This window comes from Gorilla gorilla, chromosome 5 (genome assembly GCF_029281585.2).
Source record: "Gorilla gorilla gorilla isolate KB3781 chromosome 5, NHGRI_mGorGor1-v2.1_pri, whole genome shotgun sequence".
NCBI classification, from domain to species: Eukaryota; Metazoa; Chordata; class Mammalia; order Primates; family Hominidae; genus Gorilla; species Gorilla gorilla.
Window position 1 is genome coordinate 122,829,888 of NC_073229.2, and position 17,516 is coordinate 122,847,403.

Consider the following 17,516-nt stretch of genomic DNA (forward strand, 5'->3'; position numbering starts at 1 on the left):
CTTTGTGAAGTAATTTGGGTTACCTTGGATATGAAAAGCAGCTCAATCAAAGCACATTCCACAGTACAGCCAAGACCCAACAAAGAAATACAGAGTACTGGGATGGCCTCTGTAGTAGACTAAACTTCAAGGATCCTTTATGAAATGATGAAGTTCTCCAGTCAGCTAGATGGTTTTAGCAAAGATCAGTACAAAGTGTTTGGAAAAATAAAAGTTGAAAGTAATCTTTAGGATAAGTTACAGAGTTGGGTTATTTCTCATACAACAAAACTTAGTGTTTCATTGGTGTTTCAGCTGTCTTTCTAACCCCAACAGTTAGTAGTTTAACACCCAAACACTTTGTTATTTCTCATTATTCTGTGGGTTGATTGAATGACTCTTCTGCTGATCTTGGCTGGGCTCATTTGTGCGGTTACAGCCAAGTGACAGCTAGTCTAAACTGGAAATTTTAAAGTGGCCTCACTCCCATGCCTGGCAGTCAGTCAGTGCTGGCTGTTGGCTGGGAAGATTGGAACTCCTTTTGCCATATGATCTTTCATTTCAGATTTCTATGCAGCAGGATGGTCTCTGGGTTCCATGGAAGTGAAGAAAAAATCTTAAAAGTATCTTGAGGCTCTGGAATTCATACAACTGTCACTTCTGCTACATTCTATTGGTCAAAGCAAATCACACACCAGTCCACATTCAACAGAGAGGAGAGATAAATTCTACCTCTTCATAGTGGGAGCAGCAGCATCACATTACAAAAGGGCATGGACACAGGGTGAAATAACTCATTAAAGGACATTATTATAACAATCTACCACAACAGGAAATGTTATGAAGGGAATCCATCTTTATTCTGTTTGGTAAGAATTGCACCTACCCTGTCCCTACAGAGAAGAATGTTACGTGTTTTTCTTGTTGTTGTTCGTTTGTTTTTGTTTTTGAGACAGCGTCTCACTGGGTTGCCCAGGCTGGAGTGCAGTGGCATGATCTCAGCTCACCGCTGAGCCTCCCAACGTGCTGGGATTACAGGAGTGAACCACCATGCCTGGCTGGAATGTTAGTTTTGATTTCAAAAAGAACTAGTATGAAACAAGACAGTAACCTTTCTATGCATGTTTTTGCCTAACGTTCTCTGAAATTCATATTTAAACCATGATACTTAGAATTGCTCCCAAAGGACTAGAACAGTTCCACCTTCAATGAGTAGAACATAAGATGGTGTGCAATGATCCCTTATCTTGTAGGTTATAGAAATCTATCTCCTTGGATAACAAGACTCAGATGACTTCAGTTAGATGATGATAAGAGACATGAGGGAGAGACATCTTACCATAAAGAATCAAATGAAAGTGGAGGAGGTAAACTTTCAAAATTCAGTTTTAATGATTTTCTCCATATGACATTTATATATAATGTTTAACTTTAAGAGGGTAGATTTTTAATAAATTGTGCTAGAAAGTCTAGTGAGAAATCTTCAAATGATGGATAAAAGTTGCAATTTTTGTTCCCACCTCTTTTGGTGTCAACAATGACATGTAACATGACAAGAATATAATCTTTAAAAGAATGAACTGACAAAATTTCTGCAATAAATATCTTCCAGAAATGACCAGGTTTTATCTATGTAAAAAGTAACTGATCAGAATTCTGTACAAACCATATACAGAACATGTTTTAAAGAAGATCACTTAAATAAGATAAAATCAAACCTAGTCTTCCAAATTACATGGCTTTACTAATATATAATACTCAAATAAACAATATTCCATTTATCATGCACTAATTATAAATCCTTTGAAAATGATTAATACATTAATGTATTTGATTAAAAGCATAAAATACAGTTTTATACAGACTTTTAAACTTTAAAAAAATGGAAAAGCTAATCCTAGTTAATCACGAGAAATATTCATTTTTAACCTTTGGTGACTTAAAAGAAAACAGGTTGCTGATGGCTAGCATTTAGATTTATATTTGATTTACCTTATTTTCCATTTTCTTTATTTCAAATGGTCAAATAATTATAAATGCCAAATTACCAGCTACAATGAAAATCTCACTTTTCAATCATTTAATTATTCAATAAACCAATTTTATTGGATACCACCCTTGCAAAACAAGACAATGGGATGATGAACATCACCATACCAGAGTTTGGCACTGGGCAACTTATAGATACATTATATTTGAAATTGCCCAATAACATTTTTCAAGTATTAATAATTAAGTTCAATTGAGAAATTCAACAGAGTTGAGATGCTGAACAAAATTCAGTTGCTATTTTCCTCCTATTATCTTGGAGTTTTGAAGACTTATTTCCTATGCTTGTTGCCCTATATTTTCTTTCTCAAAAGGCAGATCTTAAAGGAAAGTTCAGACATGAAATCTGGTAAGAATCAATCAAATTAGCAACTCACCATGTCATCTTAAAAAGTAACTGATGCAGAACCCATGGAGAAACTTTGGGGATTTCAAATTATTTTCTAAACTAATAAAGTCAGGCTCCAAAAATAAAAATGGTTTTATGTATTCCCATCTGATGTTACTGGCCAGTCCTCTCTTGTTGCCACTCTCAAGGCATCAAGAAGTACATACTTTGAGTAGTGATGAGGACTGCTTCAGTAAACCACCTGGATCCCTTTAAAAGGCCCTTGTAGGGTTATATATAAGTCTGGGAGTAAAATCTCTCTGTACAGAACTACAGTTTTATCTCTGTGAGGTTAAATGGCCTATACAAGGAAATGTTGCCTTAATAATATGATTTAAATAACTGAATTAGCCAGCCAAAACCAAAAGAAGATTGTATCATTTAATAAGTGCTTGGCAATTTTTTAAAAATTAAGTAAATCAGAATTTATGAAGCATGAGTGCCATATAAGTAGAGGGGGTGGCTACATGATTTGATTTTAAAGATACTAAAAGATCTATACTATTAGCAAATAAAATTCAACAATATATAAAAAAATTATAGGCCATGACCAAGTGGAATTTATCCCAGGTATGCAAGCCTGGATCAACATTTGAAAACCAATTAATGTAATCCATTGTATCAAAAGGCTGAAAAAGAAAAATTACATGTCCATACCAATAGAGAAAAAGCATTTGACAAAATGTAACACCTATTCATGACAAAAACTCAGTAAACTAGGAATAGAGGGGAACTTTCTCAATGATAAAGAATACAAAATCCTACAGCTAACATCACACCTAATGGTGAGAAACTCAAAGCTATCCCACAATGATCAGTAGCAAGGCAAGAATGTCCCCTTTCACTAGTTCTTTTCAACATTGCACCAGAAAAGGAAATAACAAGTACATAGGTTGGGAAGGAAAAAATAAAACTGTATTTGTTCACAAATGACATGATCATCTATGTAGAAAGTCTGGAAGAATCAACAAAAAACTAGACATAATAAGAGATTATAGCAAAGTTTTAGTCTACAAGGTCAATATATAAAAGTCAATTGCTTTCCTATCTACCAGCAGAAAAAAAGTGGAATTTGAAATTTAAAACATGATATCCTTTACATTAATACACCAAAACCTGAAACACATAGGTATAAATCTAACAAAATATGTTAAAGAGTCATGTGAGGAAAACAAAAGTCTGATGAACAAAAACAAAAATCTAAATACATGGAGTGATATTCCACGTTCATGGATAGGAAGACTCAATATTGTCAAGATGTCAGTTCTTCCAACTTGATATATAGATTCAACGCAATTCAAATCAAAATCTCAGCAAGATATTTTGTGGATATCAGCAATGTGATTCTAAAGATTATATGGAGAGATAAAAGACCTAGAATAGCCAACACAATAATGAAGGAGAAAAACAAAGTTTGATAACTGACACTACCCAAATTGAAGACTTATTATAAAGCTGCCATAATTAAGACAGTGAGGTATTGGAAAGAGAATAGACAAATAGATCAATAAAACAGAACGAGAGTCCAGAAATCAAACCACATTTCAGCGGTTAACTGATATTTGACAAAGGAGTAAATGCAACACAATGGGCCAAAGGTAGCCTTTTAAACAAATGGTGCTGGTACAACTGAATATACACATGTGAAAAAAATAAAACTAGACACAGTTTCATTTTTCACAAAAATAACTCAAAATGGATTACAGGCCTAAATGTAAAATACAAAACCATAAAACTCCTAGCATATATCATAAGAGAAAACCTAGAACACCTTGGGTATGGCAATGACTTTTTAGTATAACACCAAAGGCATGATCCATAAAAGAATTGATATGTTGGACCTTATTAAAATTAAAAATGTCTGGTCTTTGAAAGAAATTGACAAGGGAATGAAAAAGTAACGCACAAACTGGAAGAAAATATTTGCAAAAGCCATATATGATAAAAGACTATTATCTCAAATACACAAAAAATCAAAACTCAAAACTCAACAATAAGCAAATAAACAACCCAAGTAAAAATGAGCCACAACCTTAATAAACACCTCACCAAAGAAGACATATAAATAGCAAACAGGCATATGCAAAGATGCTCTACATCATAGGCATCAGGAAAATGCAAATTAAAACAACAATGAGATACCACTACACACTTGTTAGAAGGGCCAAAATCCAGAACACTGACAACACCAAATGCTGGTGAGGATATGGAGCAACAGGAACTCTTACTTCTTGCTGGTAGGAATGGAAAATGGTACAGCCACTGTGAAAGACAGTTTGGCAGTTTTTTTTTTTTTTTTAACAAAACTAAACATACTCTTACTAAATGATCCAGCAATTTCACTCATTAGTATTTGTTTATCCAGAGGAGTTGAAAACTTATGTCCACACCAAAACCTTCATGTGGATGTTTATAACAGCTTTATTCATTATTGCCAAAATTTGGAAGCAACCAAGATATTCTTCAGAAGATAAATAGATAAATAAACTGTAATATGTCCAGACAATGGCATATTATTTAGTACTAAAAATAAATGAGCTACCAAACATTAAAAAGGCATGGAGGAAACTCAAATGCATCTTGAAAGAAGCCATTCTAAACAGGCTATATACTGTGTGATGCCAACTACATGACATTCTGAAAAAGGCAAAACTCTGGAGATAGTAAAAGGATCAGTGGCTGCCAGAGACTAAGAATAAGCAGACCACAGAGGATCTTTAGGGCAGGGAACATAATCTGGATAATTTTATAACAATGATTACATATCATTAAACATTTGTCCAAATCCATATAATATATGCAACACCAAGAGTGAACGTTGATAAAAACTATCGACTTTGAATGATTGTGGCATGTCAGGGTAGTTTCATCAATTACAATAAATGTACCACTCTGGTGGGGGATGTTGATAATTGGAGAGGCTGTGAATATGTGGGGGTAGTGAGGATAATGAAAAATGTCTGTACTTTCCTCTTAATTTTGCTGTAAGCTAAAACTTCTCTAAAATAATAAAGTCCTTTTTAAAAAAGACTTATTTAACAAAAAGAATATAAAAATATTCACCAAAAAAAGGAAAGCAATGTTGTCTCCAAGGTCAGTAGTGCCAGATGTTATTCTTCTTAATGTATACTAAATCGTTGGCAAAACCTCAGAGATTATGACCTTCAAGACATGAGACTAAGTAAAGTGAAAGCTAGGCTGCAATAAAGCAAAACAAAGAGACGACTGTGCAGTCACAACCAGAGCAAAACTACCAAACCACAGGAGAGGCCCAGGAATGATAAAGGAGAGAGGTCAAAGACTAACTTCCATGTTTCACTAATTTGTCTAGAACCAGCTCTGTGTGCCCAAAGGAGTCTTTCCCTCTGCAAACCTGGCATTTTCTCCAACACTAAAGATCTAGAAGCTGGGCTCCACTTCTATGCCTCCAGTGGTTCCTAGTCTGCTTAATGGGACTCCAAGGGGGCCCATTAACCCCTTCCTGGTCAGCAATGGCAAGATTCAGAACTCAGCATTTAATCCATGATCCTTCTCACTAATCCCAAATATCAGGGTGCCAACTCAATTTATCTTGTGTTCATTTGCTTTCTTCTTCAGCTCCTGCCTCGTCCATCAGTCCTCCCTGTGCCCCTGAACACACCATGTTCATTCCCCTTAGTATACCTTTGTGCCTAGTTTTACCTCTCTGAGTCCAAATTCAGTCTTTCCTTTAAAGTCCAGGTGAAGGACCATTTGTCAGATAAAGCCTTTCCCAACCAGTCCAGGCTATGACGCTTTCCCTCCATACTGTAAACTCAGTGCTTTCAATCACCGCTATACCATTAACTCTTAATTTGCTTTATGACTGCTAGTTTTATCTTCTTTTATTGTAATCCTGAGGCATAGGGCCATGACTTAAGACTCTTTTCCATATGCCACCATGTTTTACACAGGTCTATACCTAAAGAAGCCATTTATTAAACATTTACTGGTTGTTAGAGTGACTCTTAACCTTGACTTCAGTTTCCGTCTCAATTCAATTTCGCCTCAAAGAATCCTTCATAATCAGAGCAATGAAGTTTAGAATCAGACTCCTTTATTTTCCATCTATGTAAGTATAAACAGCTAATTGAAAATTTAAATAACAGAATGCAGTCCTGAAAGCTTTCACATGCCAACTAAATAAATGCTTAGGATGCGCATATATACCTATGTGCTCCAAAGGGTTAATGCTCAATGAGGGGTTTTTAAAGCTCATTAATTGTTACAGTGCATCCTTTTATCTAAATTGTTAGTGGCCTGCTTAGTCGATTGAAACATATTGCTTTGATATTAAAGCTGCAATCCAGGCCTTTGTTTCCGGTGTACGTTCTATTCAGAAATGCAAGTCCTTCTGCACAGGGCAGTGAAGATTGCTCTGGTGAGCTTTACAACTCACTATGCCACATGCTCAAGAACAGGGACAACAAATCCAGGCCAACGATTAACATAAATAAGAAACTTTGCAATAAAATACACTAGTCACAAGGGCATACAGTTGGGAAGCAAAGTTTATGATTTCCTTAGTAATGTGACTTTGATTTCTAATTGAATATCACATCCACACTCTTAAATATTGGGGTTTTTTTTAAGAAAAAAATAACTATTGAAGAAAATGAGAAAAGAGGGGGAATTAATTAGTATAGCCAGATTATTGTTGATCAAGGTTAAGTCACATTTCAGCAAGCTAAGTTTTCAGTCTGAAAAAGAAACCCATGGCATTTTTATATTAAGACTTAATCATCAGCTAATGAGCATTACAGTGAGAGTAATGGTTCAAAGGGTAGGGTTTGTTTTCAGGTTTATAACAGAAATTTAAAAATTGATTCATTTAACTCCCAATAAGTAAGTAATGTAACTTACCGGGCATTGTCTCTTGCCTTTAGAAGCACTACTGCCTTTAGAAGTGCTACTCACTCAAATACTCTTACTTTCTATTGTTACCCACAGTTTAGGTATGCAAAGAAAACACAAACCATGTAAAGATGGCTCAGCCAGTCTGACCAGCTTATAGCTAATTTATCATTAAATGATCTGGTAAGATCCCAACTACATCATTAGTTAGATATCATGCAACTAACCTAGTAGGATCATAAAGTAGGTCAGAAAATAAACATGTTGTGGAATCACTGATCTTTTCATATTATATGAAGAAAACCTCAGTTTCCTTATGAACCCAAAGCCTTTAATAAGCATTTATAAGAGAACAAAGACTTTAAAGAAAATATATTTCATTGCTCAGTAGGTATGCTGCCTAACTTTAAAAATCTACCTTAATTTCTTTTAAATACTGGGAAATAGTATAAGCCAATTTAGCAAATAAGTGAACAGACCCGTATATGCTAAGAATGTGTTCCAAAGAATGCCTAGGGAGCAGAGGAGACTTGAATAGAATTCGGAAAAAATAAATAAATCAGAGAAAAGAAGATAGTGAGTTCTTTCAAAATTAGCTTATTTAGAGCATTTTGGTACCCCTTGAAGAGAACAGAGTAATGGCCTAGGAAGATGAGGGGTGGGTGAACTACACCAGCAAGAAGTAATCATTAAGGCAAACTGAAGGTTTCAGTCGAGGAAGAGTCAAAGTAAGGATACATTCTTGCATCATCTCTAAGGCAAATGGTTATTTCTTCCTTTGTATATTCTTATTTGTAAGCAAAAGCAAGAAACAGTGACAAGATTTCTGACCTTGGATGTGGTGTATCAAGAAAGCTCCTCAGGGAGTGCTAATCCATCCACTCCTTCCCTCATGAATGTACACAGGCCCAGTGAAAGCAAGCACACTGTGCACACATTTGACCTCCTTGGGGTCAGCGAAGAAGGTTTGTTTTTCTCACTGACATCTTTTTTAATTTGAGGCTCCTCCTAAAGTCTACCAAGGCTTTGAAACAAGGCTATCACATTTTTTTGCTCATGTTCTACATTTTTTTCCAGAGGCATTGGTAATAAAAGTCATAGAAAAAAATATGGTTTGTAAAGAAATATTTTAAAATAGTGTGGATGGCTCAGTGTATGTGGATAGTGTACATGGGTTAAAGAAATAAACAAAACATTATGCCATTTCATAAGAACAAATCCAGAGCCCAGTCCTGATATAACCTATGCCATTCTGAAATAAGTCAATAAATAAAAAGGCAATGGCATTTTTAACCACATATGCTAACTAGGTCATCTAATAATGATGACATGATTCCTGTCATGTAAGATACCATCTACTCATTACAATTCAAGTTATGGTTGATGACATTGATATAACTTAGAATAGTATAAGATAGAGGGAATATTTCATAGTAAATAGACCAAGAATGATTCCCCTTGGAATAGTAAAGGTACAAATTGCTTTAGTTTTCATTTCTATGGTACTAAATTTGTATTTCATGTGAGGGCCTATAATTGATGACTGCTTACTTGTCTGGGTGAAAAGGGATAAAAAAATAGATTGTAATTGTCAAGGTTGTTTGTGTTAGTAGCTAAAATGGCAAGCAGCACTCTGAAGTCTTTGTCAACAGCACACAAGTAAGTCTCTTTTTAAGGAAAACAAGAAAGTGTTGGCCAAAGAGTTACAAGCCGAAATACCCTGTATCATCCAGCTGACATGGTTCACAGTTTTTCCTGGAATGATTATTGTATAAACTACCAGTCACACAAACTCCAGTTCATCCACCCAGGATTGGTCCTAGATTTTCTCTAGAGCTTTACAGGATTGAAGTTTGTTTCTGCTGTTGTTGTTGTTGTTTAAAGAATACAAAATACTTGCAGCTGTTCTACATTTTTATATTCTCATTTTTAAAAAAATTCTAAGTTGGCTAACAAAAACATCTCAATGTTGCTATACTTAGCAAATAATTTAAAATTCATAATAATTACTTCTATACATCAAATTATATTCTTCTCCAAATTCCCACTTGCCTCTCATTATCTTAGATAGTCCTATTTCTAAATTTCTCTTGATGTGTTATAGACACTATTATGTCCTACTTCTGAGAATAATTCATTAACATTCTGTGTATTGAAGTATTAGTTTATATAAGCAAAGGGGCAGTCACATTTAGTTAAGGGGGAAAAAAAAAAGGAGTCATTGTCCAGTAAGTATTCATTTTGGTTCCTAATCACATAAGGGGTGTGTGTGTGTGTGTGTACATGAACTAAAATACTAACAAATCCTCACTTATCCAAATACTCAGTATGTTTGTTTCTCATACCATTGGAATATCATTGTTAAATAAGGTTAATTTTCAAAATAATTACAAACTCTATAATGACATTTTATACTACCTGATAATTACTCATCACAGCTGTGCTTCTCAAACGTCTATGTGTTTTTTTAAAAAAAAGGAGAAACAAAAGAGGACAAATTTTTTTTCGAATTTCCAATTCAAAATGGACTAATACTTTTGTAAAATACAATAAAAATGAATGTTTTAGTCACATCAAATTGTTATGAAAGTTTCTAAATGCTTACTCTCCATGTCTGCATCATCTCACTGCAGTTCAGCAACTACAGCAGTGCTTTAGAGCACAGTGCCGGTACCTAAGAGGCAACCTCAAAGTGTTCGGTAAATGGAAGACAAAGGATTCTGGTTTCAGAAAACTGGATTAAATATTATAGAAATATATAAATGTATTTTTCTGAGAACAGATTATCAATTTTTTTTTCCTTCTGCTATGCAAGAATAGAGGTTAATGGTGAGGAGATAATTCTGTCTGGGGTGACATCGATTATGGGGTGATAACTGGGGTGATATCAATTATGAAAAACAAAGATGAATAAAATTTGGAAGAGGCAAAAGGTAAAGAGAATGCAAAGGAGGGGAACCCACAAGACTCTGGGAACTAATTAATATAGCAGGGCATGTGGGGCATGAGGAGGGGTGTTTTGTATCATATAACATAGTTTACTGACACCAGTAACATATATTTACAGGGAAGCTTTTTGAGTAGTCAATAATATTCCTAACAGAACTCTTTTTAAAAAGTCATATTTAAACTAAGCTTAACCTCCATATTAAAGTTAGATTAGATTAGATGCAGCAACTATTAGTAACAGAAAACCTCATTCAGCAGTCTATTAAGCAAATTAGAAGCTCTTATTTTTCCTGAAGCAGAAGTTATCCTGATAAAATAGTTGCTGGTATTGGTTCAGTGGTACAAAGATATCTGTGCTGACACATCTGAACATCTTGTCCATTTCTTCATGGACACAAAATGTTTGCCAGACCTCCAGCCATCGTATCCGCATACCAGGTAGGGAGAAGACGGAAGTAAGAAGGAAAAAGAGGTGGCACTTTTATCAGCAAAGTAGATGACTTCCCTTTATGTCACATTAAACAGAACATGTTAAATGGCTCTCATAGCCACAAAGAACTGGAAAATATAGATTTCTTTAACTGAATGTGGTCTGAACCAAATCAAAGCTCTGTTAGCAAGAAAAAAAGGGAAGAGGGTAATTGGAAAGGCAACTATCAATACCTGCCAGACATGCCAACTCTGACCCAACCCAGGAGGAGGGTAAGTAACAAATTTTTAGCACTAATTCTTTTTTTTTTTTTTTTTTTTTCAGAAACTCTACTCGGTGCATTGGTTACATAATCTTAGTCTAAAAACCCTAAAGAATAGGTGTCTGATCTCCACTTAACAAGGAAACACTGAGCCTCCAAGAGTTTAAATGATAATTGCATCAGTTAACTGGCACACCTGCACGAGGCAGAACTGGCACTCAAAACCTGTGCTTTTCCCACTGTACCGGAGTTCATCTGATTTTACATAAGCAGAGTTCATAATGAAATTAGTTAGTATCATTTCCCCTGATCTAACTGATAGATACTGCTCATTCACTTAGCTTCTTAACCTGATGATACAAAAATATATTGGGGATTATGTGAACCTAAATGCACATCTTAGGTTACATTATAAGTAATATTTGCTAGAAATATAAATCACAACTAAAGTAATTATTAAAATCTGATATGTTACAATATAATTATATAGATAAATACAAATACAAGTTTTCTTTGGAGCTACTTAGGTTGTACCATTCTATATCCCAGCTGTCCTAGGTCTTGGTTTGATTCATACACGCCTGCACGGTTGCAAAACATCAATAGTTCCCTCACCTAAAGAGACAGAAGTATCTTAAAATCATTTTTCTTGTGTATTATAGGAGGCTTACAATTGCCTATTGAACATTCTTTGGTGCCCAGCCATGACTGCAGCTGCCAAGAAGACCTTGATTGAACTGCATATGGACACACTCTGCAATATATGTACATATATACATGTGCTGATGCGGCTAGCTCAGTGCACCCATACCTGCACCTATACACTGACACAATACCTGGTCAAGCATTATTCCAGATGTTTCTGTGAAGGTATTTTTCAGATGAAATTAATATTTAAATCAGTGTAGACATTCAGTAAAACTGATTATTCTGCATAATGCTGATAGGTCTCATCCAAACAGTTGAAGGCCTTAATAGATAAAAGACTGACTTTCTAGAGAAAGAGGGAATTCTGGGTAAGGACTACCTTCAGACTCCAGCTGCAATGCCAGCTCTTCCCTGGGTCTTCAGGCTGATGGCCTACCCTGCAAATTTTGGACTTGCCAGCCTACACAATCATATAGAGCAAATTCCTTAAAATGAATTGAAAGAAATAGAGAGAGAGAGAGATTTATTTTAATGAATTGACTCACACGATTATGGAAATATATATATATGTGTGTAGATATGTGTGTGTGTGTGGGTGTGTGTGGGTGTGTGTGTGTGTCATATTGATTATATTCTGTCTGTCTCTCTGGATAACCCTGAGTAACAACACCCAATGTTTCACTTTTCTATCTCTCTCTGTCTCTATCTCCTTCTCTTTATTTTACCTTTAATTTTTTTCATTTGGGCACTTCATACATTGCAGTATATAGTCTATTTTCTCACAAGGTAGGAAGGTATTTACATCTCCGATGGGAAAGAATTAACCTAACACCGGAAAAATCACTTTATACATTTTCAGGAGACCAAGGATAAACACACGCTAACACATATACACTTACACACACATACTCATTTACCCGTTTTTGCATTGTGTTCTAGCTCATGTCCTGGAAGCAGAACCAGTAGGTTTTTCCCCATAAAGAACATGCCACGACAAGGATCAGCCTATCCCCTGCCTATCAACAGAAATGTTGCCCAAAGGTTCTCACCCTCTGCTGGGCGTGGTGACTCACGCCTGTAATCCTAGTACTTTGGGAGGCCGAGGCAGCTGGATCACTTGAGGTCAGGAGTTTGAGACCAGCCTGGCCAACATAGTGAAACCCTGTCTCTACCCCCCAAAAAAAATGAAAAAATAAAAAAATGTAAAAAAATATGTATATATATTCAATATATATATATTTCAATATATATATTTCAATATATATATTGAAATATATTCAATATATATATATTTCAATATATATATTCAAGAATCGCTTGAACCCGGGAAGCGGAGGTTGCAGTAAGCTGAGATTGCGCCGCCACTGCACTCCAGGCTGGGTGACAGAGGGGGACTCTGTCCCCCCACCCAAAAAAAATTCTCACCCCCTTACTACATTACCTGAAGACTTCTGATTTACACACTAACTTATTTTCAATACCAGGAAAAACAGGAATAAAATGGCCTTTGGTCTCCCTCTGACATACAGGAGCTAAAATATGTGGTCAGAGTACATGTCCCTCTTGCTTCTCTACCAAAAACTAGCAGCTTCATTCAGCTGTCACATGCACTCTTCAAGACCTGTCCCTGAACAGCACTGTGTACCTCAAACAGTTTCTTGCTCACATTTCCCAGCACTCCAGACCTCTTCTGCCCCTGAAGGAGCTCACAAGAGCTCACCTCTTTCACAAAAGCCATCTGAGCTAAAGCATGCCTAACCAAAAAAAAAAACAATTTTAAAAATACGTATTGCCAGTTTCTGAAAGCCAGGTATCAAGTACTTAGAGTACTAACACTGCCTTCATGCTTACCAAGCTTGAAGTCTCAGAGCTGTGTCAAACACTCCAGTTAAAGGGATATATGTGTACATGTGTGTGTGTATATATATGTGTGTGTGTGTATATATATATATATACACACAAACACATAGAGAGAGATCACACACACATTTACATACTCATATATATACATACACACATATATACACTCACACATATATATTTATATATTAACTCCTGGCATATTTATCCTCTACTATGACCAACACTGGGATGTTATTTCTCTGTATTGCCTTGTACACTAACATCCTGTAAAATGAAAGCATGATCTGCTTTTCAGAGGTGCCAAAAGGAATAAGCATGTAAAATAGGGACTTCTTATGCTTATTCCAAGTATTTTCACAAGGCAATTAAGTAAAGAATTTTTTAGTCCATGCTTTAACCTCTAGAAGAGCTTTATTCCACTGTTTAGTTCACAAAATAATATTGAACAGCTATACACCAGAAACTGGGCTGAGCACTCAGGAAACAGAGAAAATTGGTGTGTTCTCTACCCGTAAGTTCCTCCCAATCCATTTTATTTCTCCAACTGAAGTTCTACAGCAGGATGATCTTTCACAGATTCCCAGCTTTGAGAACTGCAGTGTATTACACAGTCATTGATAGCTACAGAAAAACTTATACAGGTGCTACGAACATCATGAAGCATCCTCCTCTTTCACTCTTTTTAAAAACTATATATATATACATATCTCACCTCTTCTGAGCCATCTTTGAGATTTTTTTGTTTCATGAGCTGTACAAGTGTGAGGGTAGGTATAAATCTTTTTTTAAATCTAAACTGAGTCATAAAAAGGTGTTAGAAAAATTTCATGATTAAAAAGGCCTCCTGTGAAATCATGTCCTTTGCAGCAACATGGATGTATCTGGAGGCCATTATTGCAGGAACAGAAGGCCAAATACCGTATGCTCTCACTTACAAGTGGTAGCTAAATAGTGAATACACATGGACAAAAAGAAGGGAACAGTAGACTCTGGAGACTAGTTGAGGTGGGAGGGGGACATCTGTTGAAAAACTACCTATCAAATACTATGCTCCTGTCCCCGGGTGATGGGATCATTTGTACATCAAACCTCAGTGATGGGCGATTTACCCATGTTACAAACCTGCACATGTACCGCCTGAAACGAAAATAAAAGTTGAAATTTTTAAAAAAATAAATAAAAATAAATAAAATTGCCTTCTGCCTAATTGAGCCATCCACTCATGAATTACACAATAACCTACCATATTAAAGCCATTTTGTGGTTGGAGGAGGGGACAGGAAATGAAAAAAATAATAATAATAAAACCTGAACCTGAAAGCAACTTGCTTTCTAGCAGAGGAGCTTACATGGTACCTTTATGCACTTTGTATCTTCTTCCATTTGTTGGCTTTCTGCTTTGTTATATTCTGATAGTGATTAACATGTAGCCAAGACTGGGGGTGACGCAAAACTCAGTTAAGAAAGGTCTGCTGAGATGCTGCCCATAGTGAGTTGCCTGTGGTCGAGGTGTGGGTGGGGCAGGATTGGAACATTTTGATTGTTCAGCTGCTCTCCACCCAGTGAATTTATGACATAAGCATTTCTAAATTTGACATCTTTCAAGATCATTTTTTCCATAAAAAAATAGCTTTTACATTAAATCATCACGGGCATGGGACATGAACAAGAATGTGGAATTCTGTCATAATCTCACATAAAATTTTGCCCCATAAATTCCTGCCAGTTTAAAGGCAGGAATTTGCTTTATTGAGATGATATTGCCATGAACTTTCCTTCTGATTCACAGAATTGGATATGCACAGGATAGAAAGGGCCTAATGCATCTTTATGCACTATGTTCATTGTTCAGCTGTGAGCTGAACAGCACTGGCTCTGGGCTCACGTTTGCCAGGCAGTGTTGCCCCTTGGCCAGCCATTTCTTCTTTCAAATCTCCAAAGAAGAGATTCACAACTTCCCTGGGTATTTGTGACACCATCTGGCAACTCTTGTAGTTGATGCTAGCTCTAGGCAAAATATTAGAATGTTTCCCTTTACCCCCTATCACTCCTCTTTCCTAGAAGTTTCTCAATTCTTCACACCTTTCCTTTCAAAACTAAACTCCCCTCCCCAAAAGCTGTATCTCGAAAATAGTTTAAGACGTTATATACCAGAAATATTTCCATTTGCATAGGGCAGGCTGGAATATCTGAAAGCCTGCACAGGACACAGAAATAAATCTCTGATAGTGGAATATGAAACACTGGAAAAGATATTTTGAAGAAGGGCATGGCATTTCCTCCATGCCCCTCAAGTTGATGACTATGTACTATACCTATGCCATCTGCACAAGATTTTTCTAGGACAGTCATAATCCAAAATATTCCATCCATCTGTCAGATTACGTGTTAGACCATGTGACTCAATTTCTAGTTAAGAAAATATGCCCCCCTACAGTTACGTCAGTTCAGTTTACAGTCACTTCTAACCCAAATGTCATTGGTTTGGGTTTGGGGGGATTGTTTGTTTGTTGCCTATCCTTAGTGAACATGAAGAAAGCTGTTCACCACCATCTCACAGGCATCTCATCCTTCTCATCTTAGACATAAAGGCTAGTGTTAACTTCCTTTTTATGGCTTTCTTCCTTGGCTAAATGACAGTTCACCTGGGCTTCCACATTGGGCCAGCAGTCTCTGGCATTGAGAAGCACTTCATAAATGTCTCTTACACAAATAAATTTCAGTGTTTTCTCCCTTGCCCTCCCTTCCATTGCCCGCCCCCGCCCCCCCCCCCCCCCCCCGCCCCGGGAAGTAGAAGCTCTAACTGAGCTCCAGAACTTAATAGTATCTGTAAGGCTAAGTAATCAGGAAGCTTCCAGTGAGAGAAGAAAGGTGAGGAGCCCTCCCTTCCACATAGCCCCAGTATCTGAATCCACTGGCCGAGATGAGGCCTCTGAATGAGTGAAGGCTTTGAGTGTTGGACAACAGTTACGCCAATTGCTACCAAAGGCCATTCAGAATAATGAAAGCTGATCCCAATTTGAGTCATGATTAGGTTAGCATAAACTGAGGGCTTGTAACTTCACTTAATTATCTACAGATATTTATTATTATGTCCGTGCATTGAACTCACTTCCCTGGAAACAGATGTTTTGGAGGTGTGCAGAGATTATGAACTCGGCCACTTCTAAGTATTAGTGTGTTCTGTGCCCATATCCAGATGCTGCATGGCTGTGAATGGTCATGTCAACACTGCCTGTCTTGATAATTTCTGGTATTTTTTAAAGGTTTTAGCTAAGTGAACATTTAGTGCTGTCAAAAAAAAATCAACATGAATCCGCTCATTTATGAATTAAAACATGTCAATAGTGAATACCTACTATGTGCCAAATACTACTTTTCCTGCTGAGGATAAAGTGGTGAACAAGGTAGATGGGGCCACTGCTCTCATGTAATTCACAACCTAATACAAAAAGCACACTTTAAACATGTAAGCAAAGAAATCAATCAAATTATGTCAGGCAGTGAAAAGAAAAATAAAGAAACAAGGGAGGACCAGGGAACTCTATCCTGGGCTGACTCTAAATTCTCTTTTATTCCCCTTCCCCCCTTGAAGCTGGGGGACAAAACAAGGCCAGGCTGAAGCCAGAAGACTTTTCTTGAGTTTAGAGCAACTAAGGGCCACAGTGGTCCCTGGAGCCTGCTCTGCTGAGGGCCTCAGGGCAAAAAGCCCCTTTACCTTCTACCTGAGTCTTCTCTCCCACTATGGCAGCCAAACCCAGGAAGGGGACAATGAGAAAATGAAGTCCTCACAGTTCACTTGCAACACAGCCAATCACCCTGGATAGGAGCAGAGAGCAATGGTTCCTTATCACCTGTTAGTCCCTGTTCTCTCCAAGAAAGTAATGACAGCCATGGGCTATCTCCTCAAGAGGGGGGTAATGATTAGGAACTCCTGCTGTCACACCGTCTGGAGTGATGGTGTGTGTTTAGCATCCCACAGGCTTGTCCTCAAGGAGTCCTCCTGAGCCCACCCCAACAATAGAGGACACTGACCACTTAGTGAGAGAGCCTAATCTGGCTACCTCAATCACAGT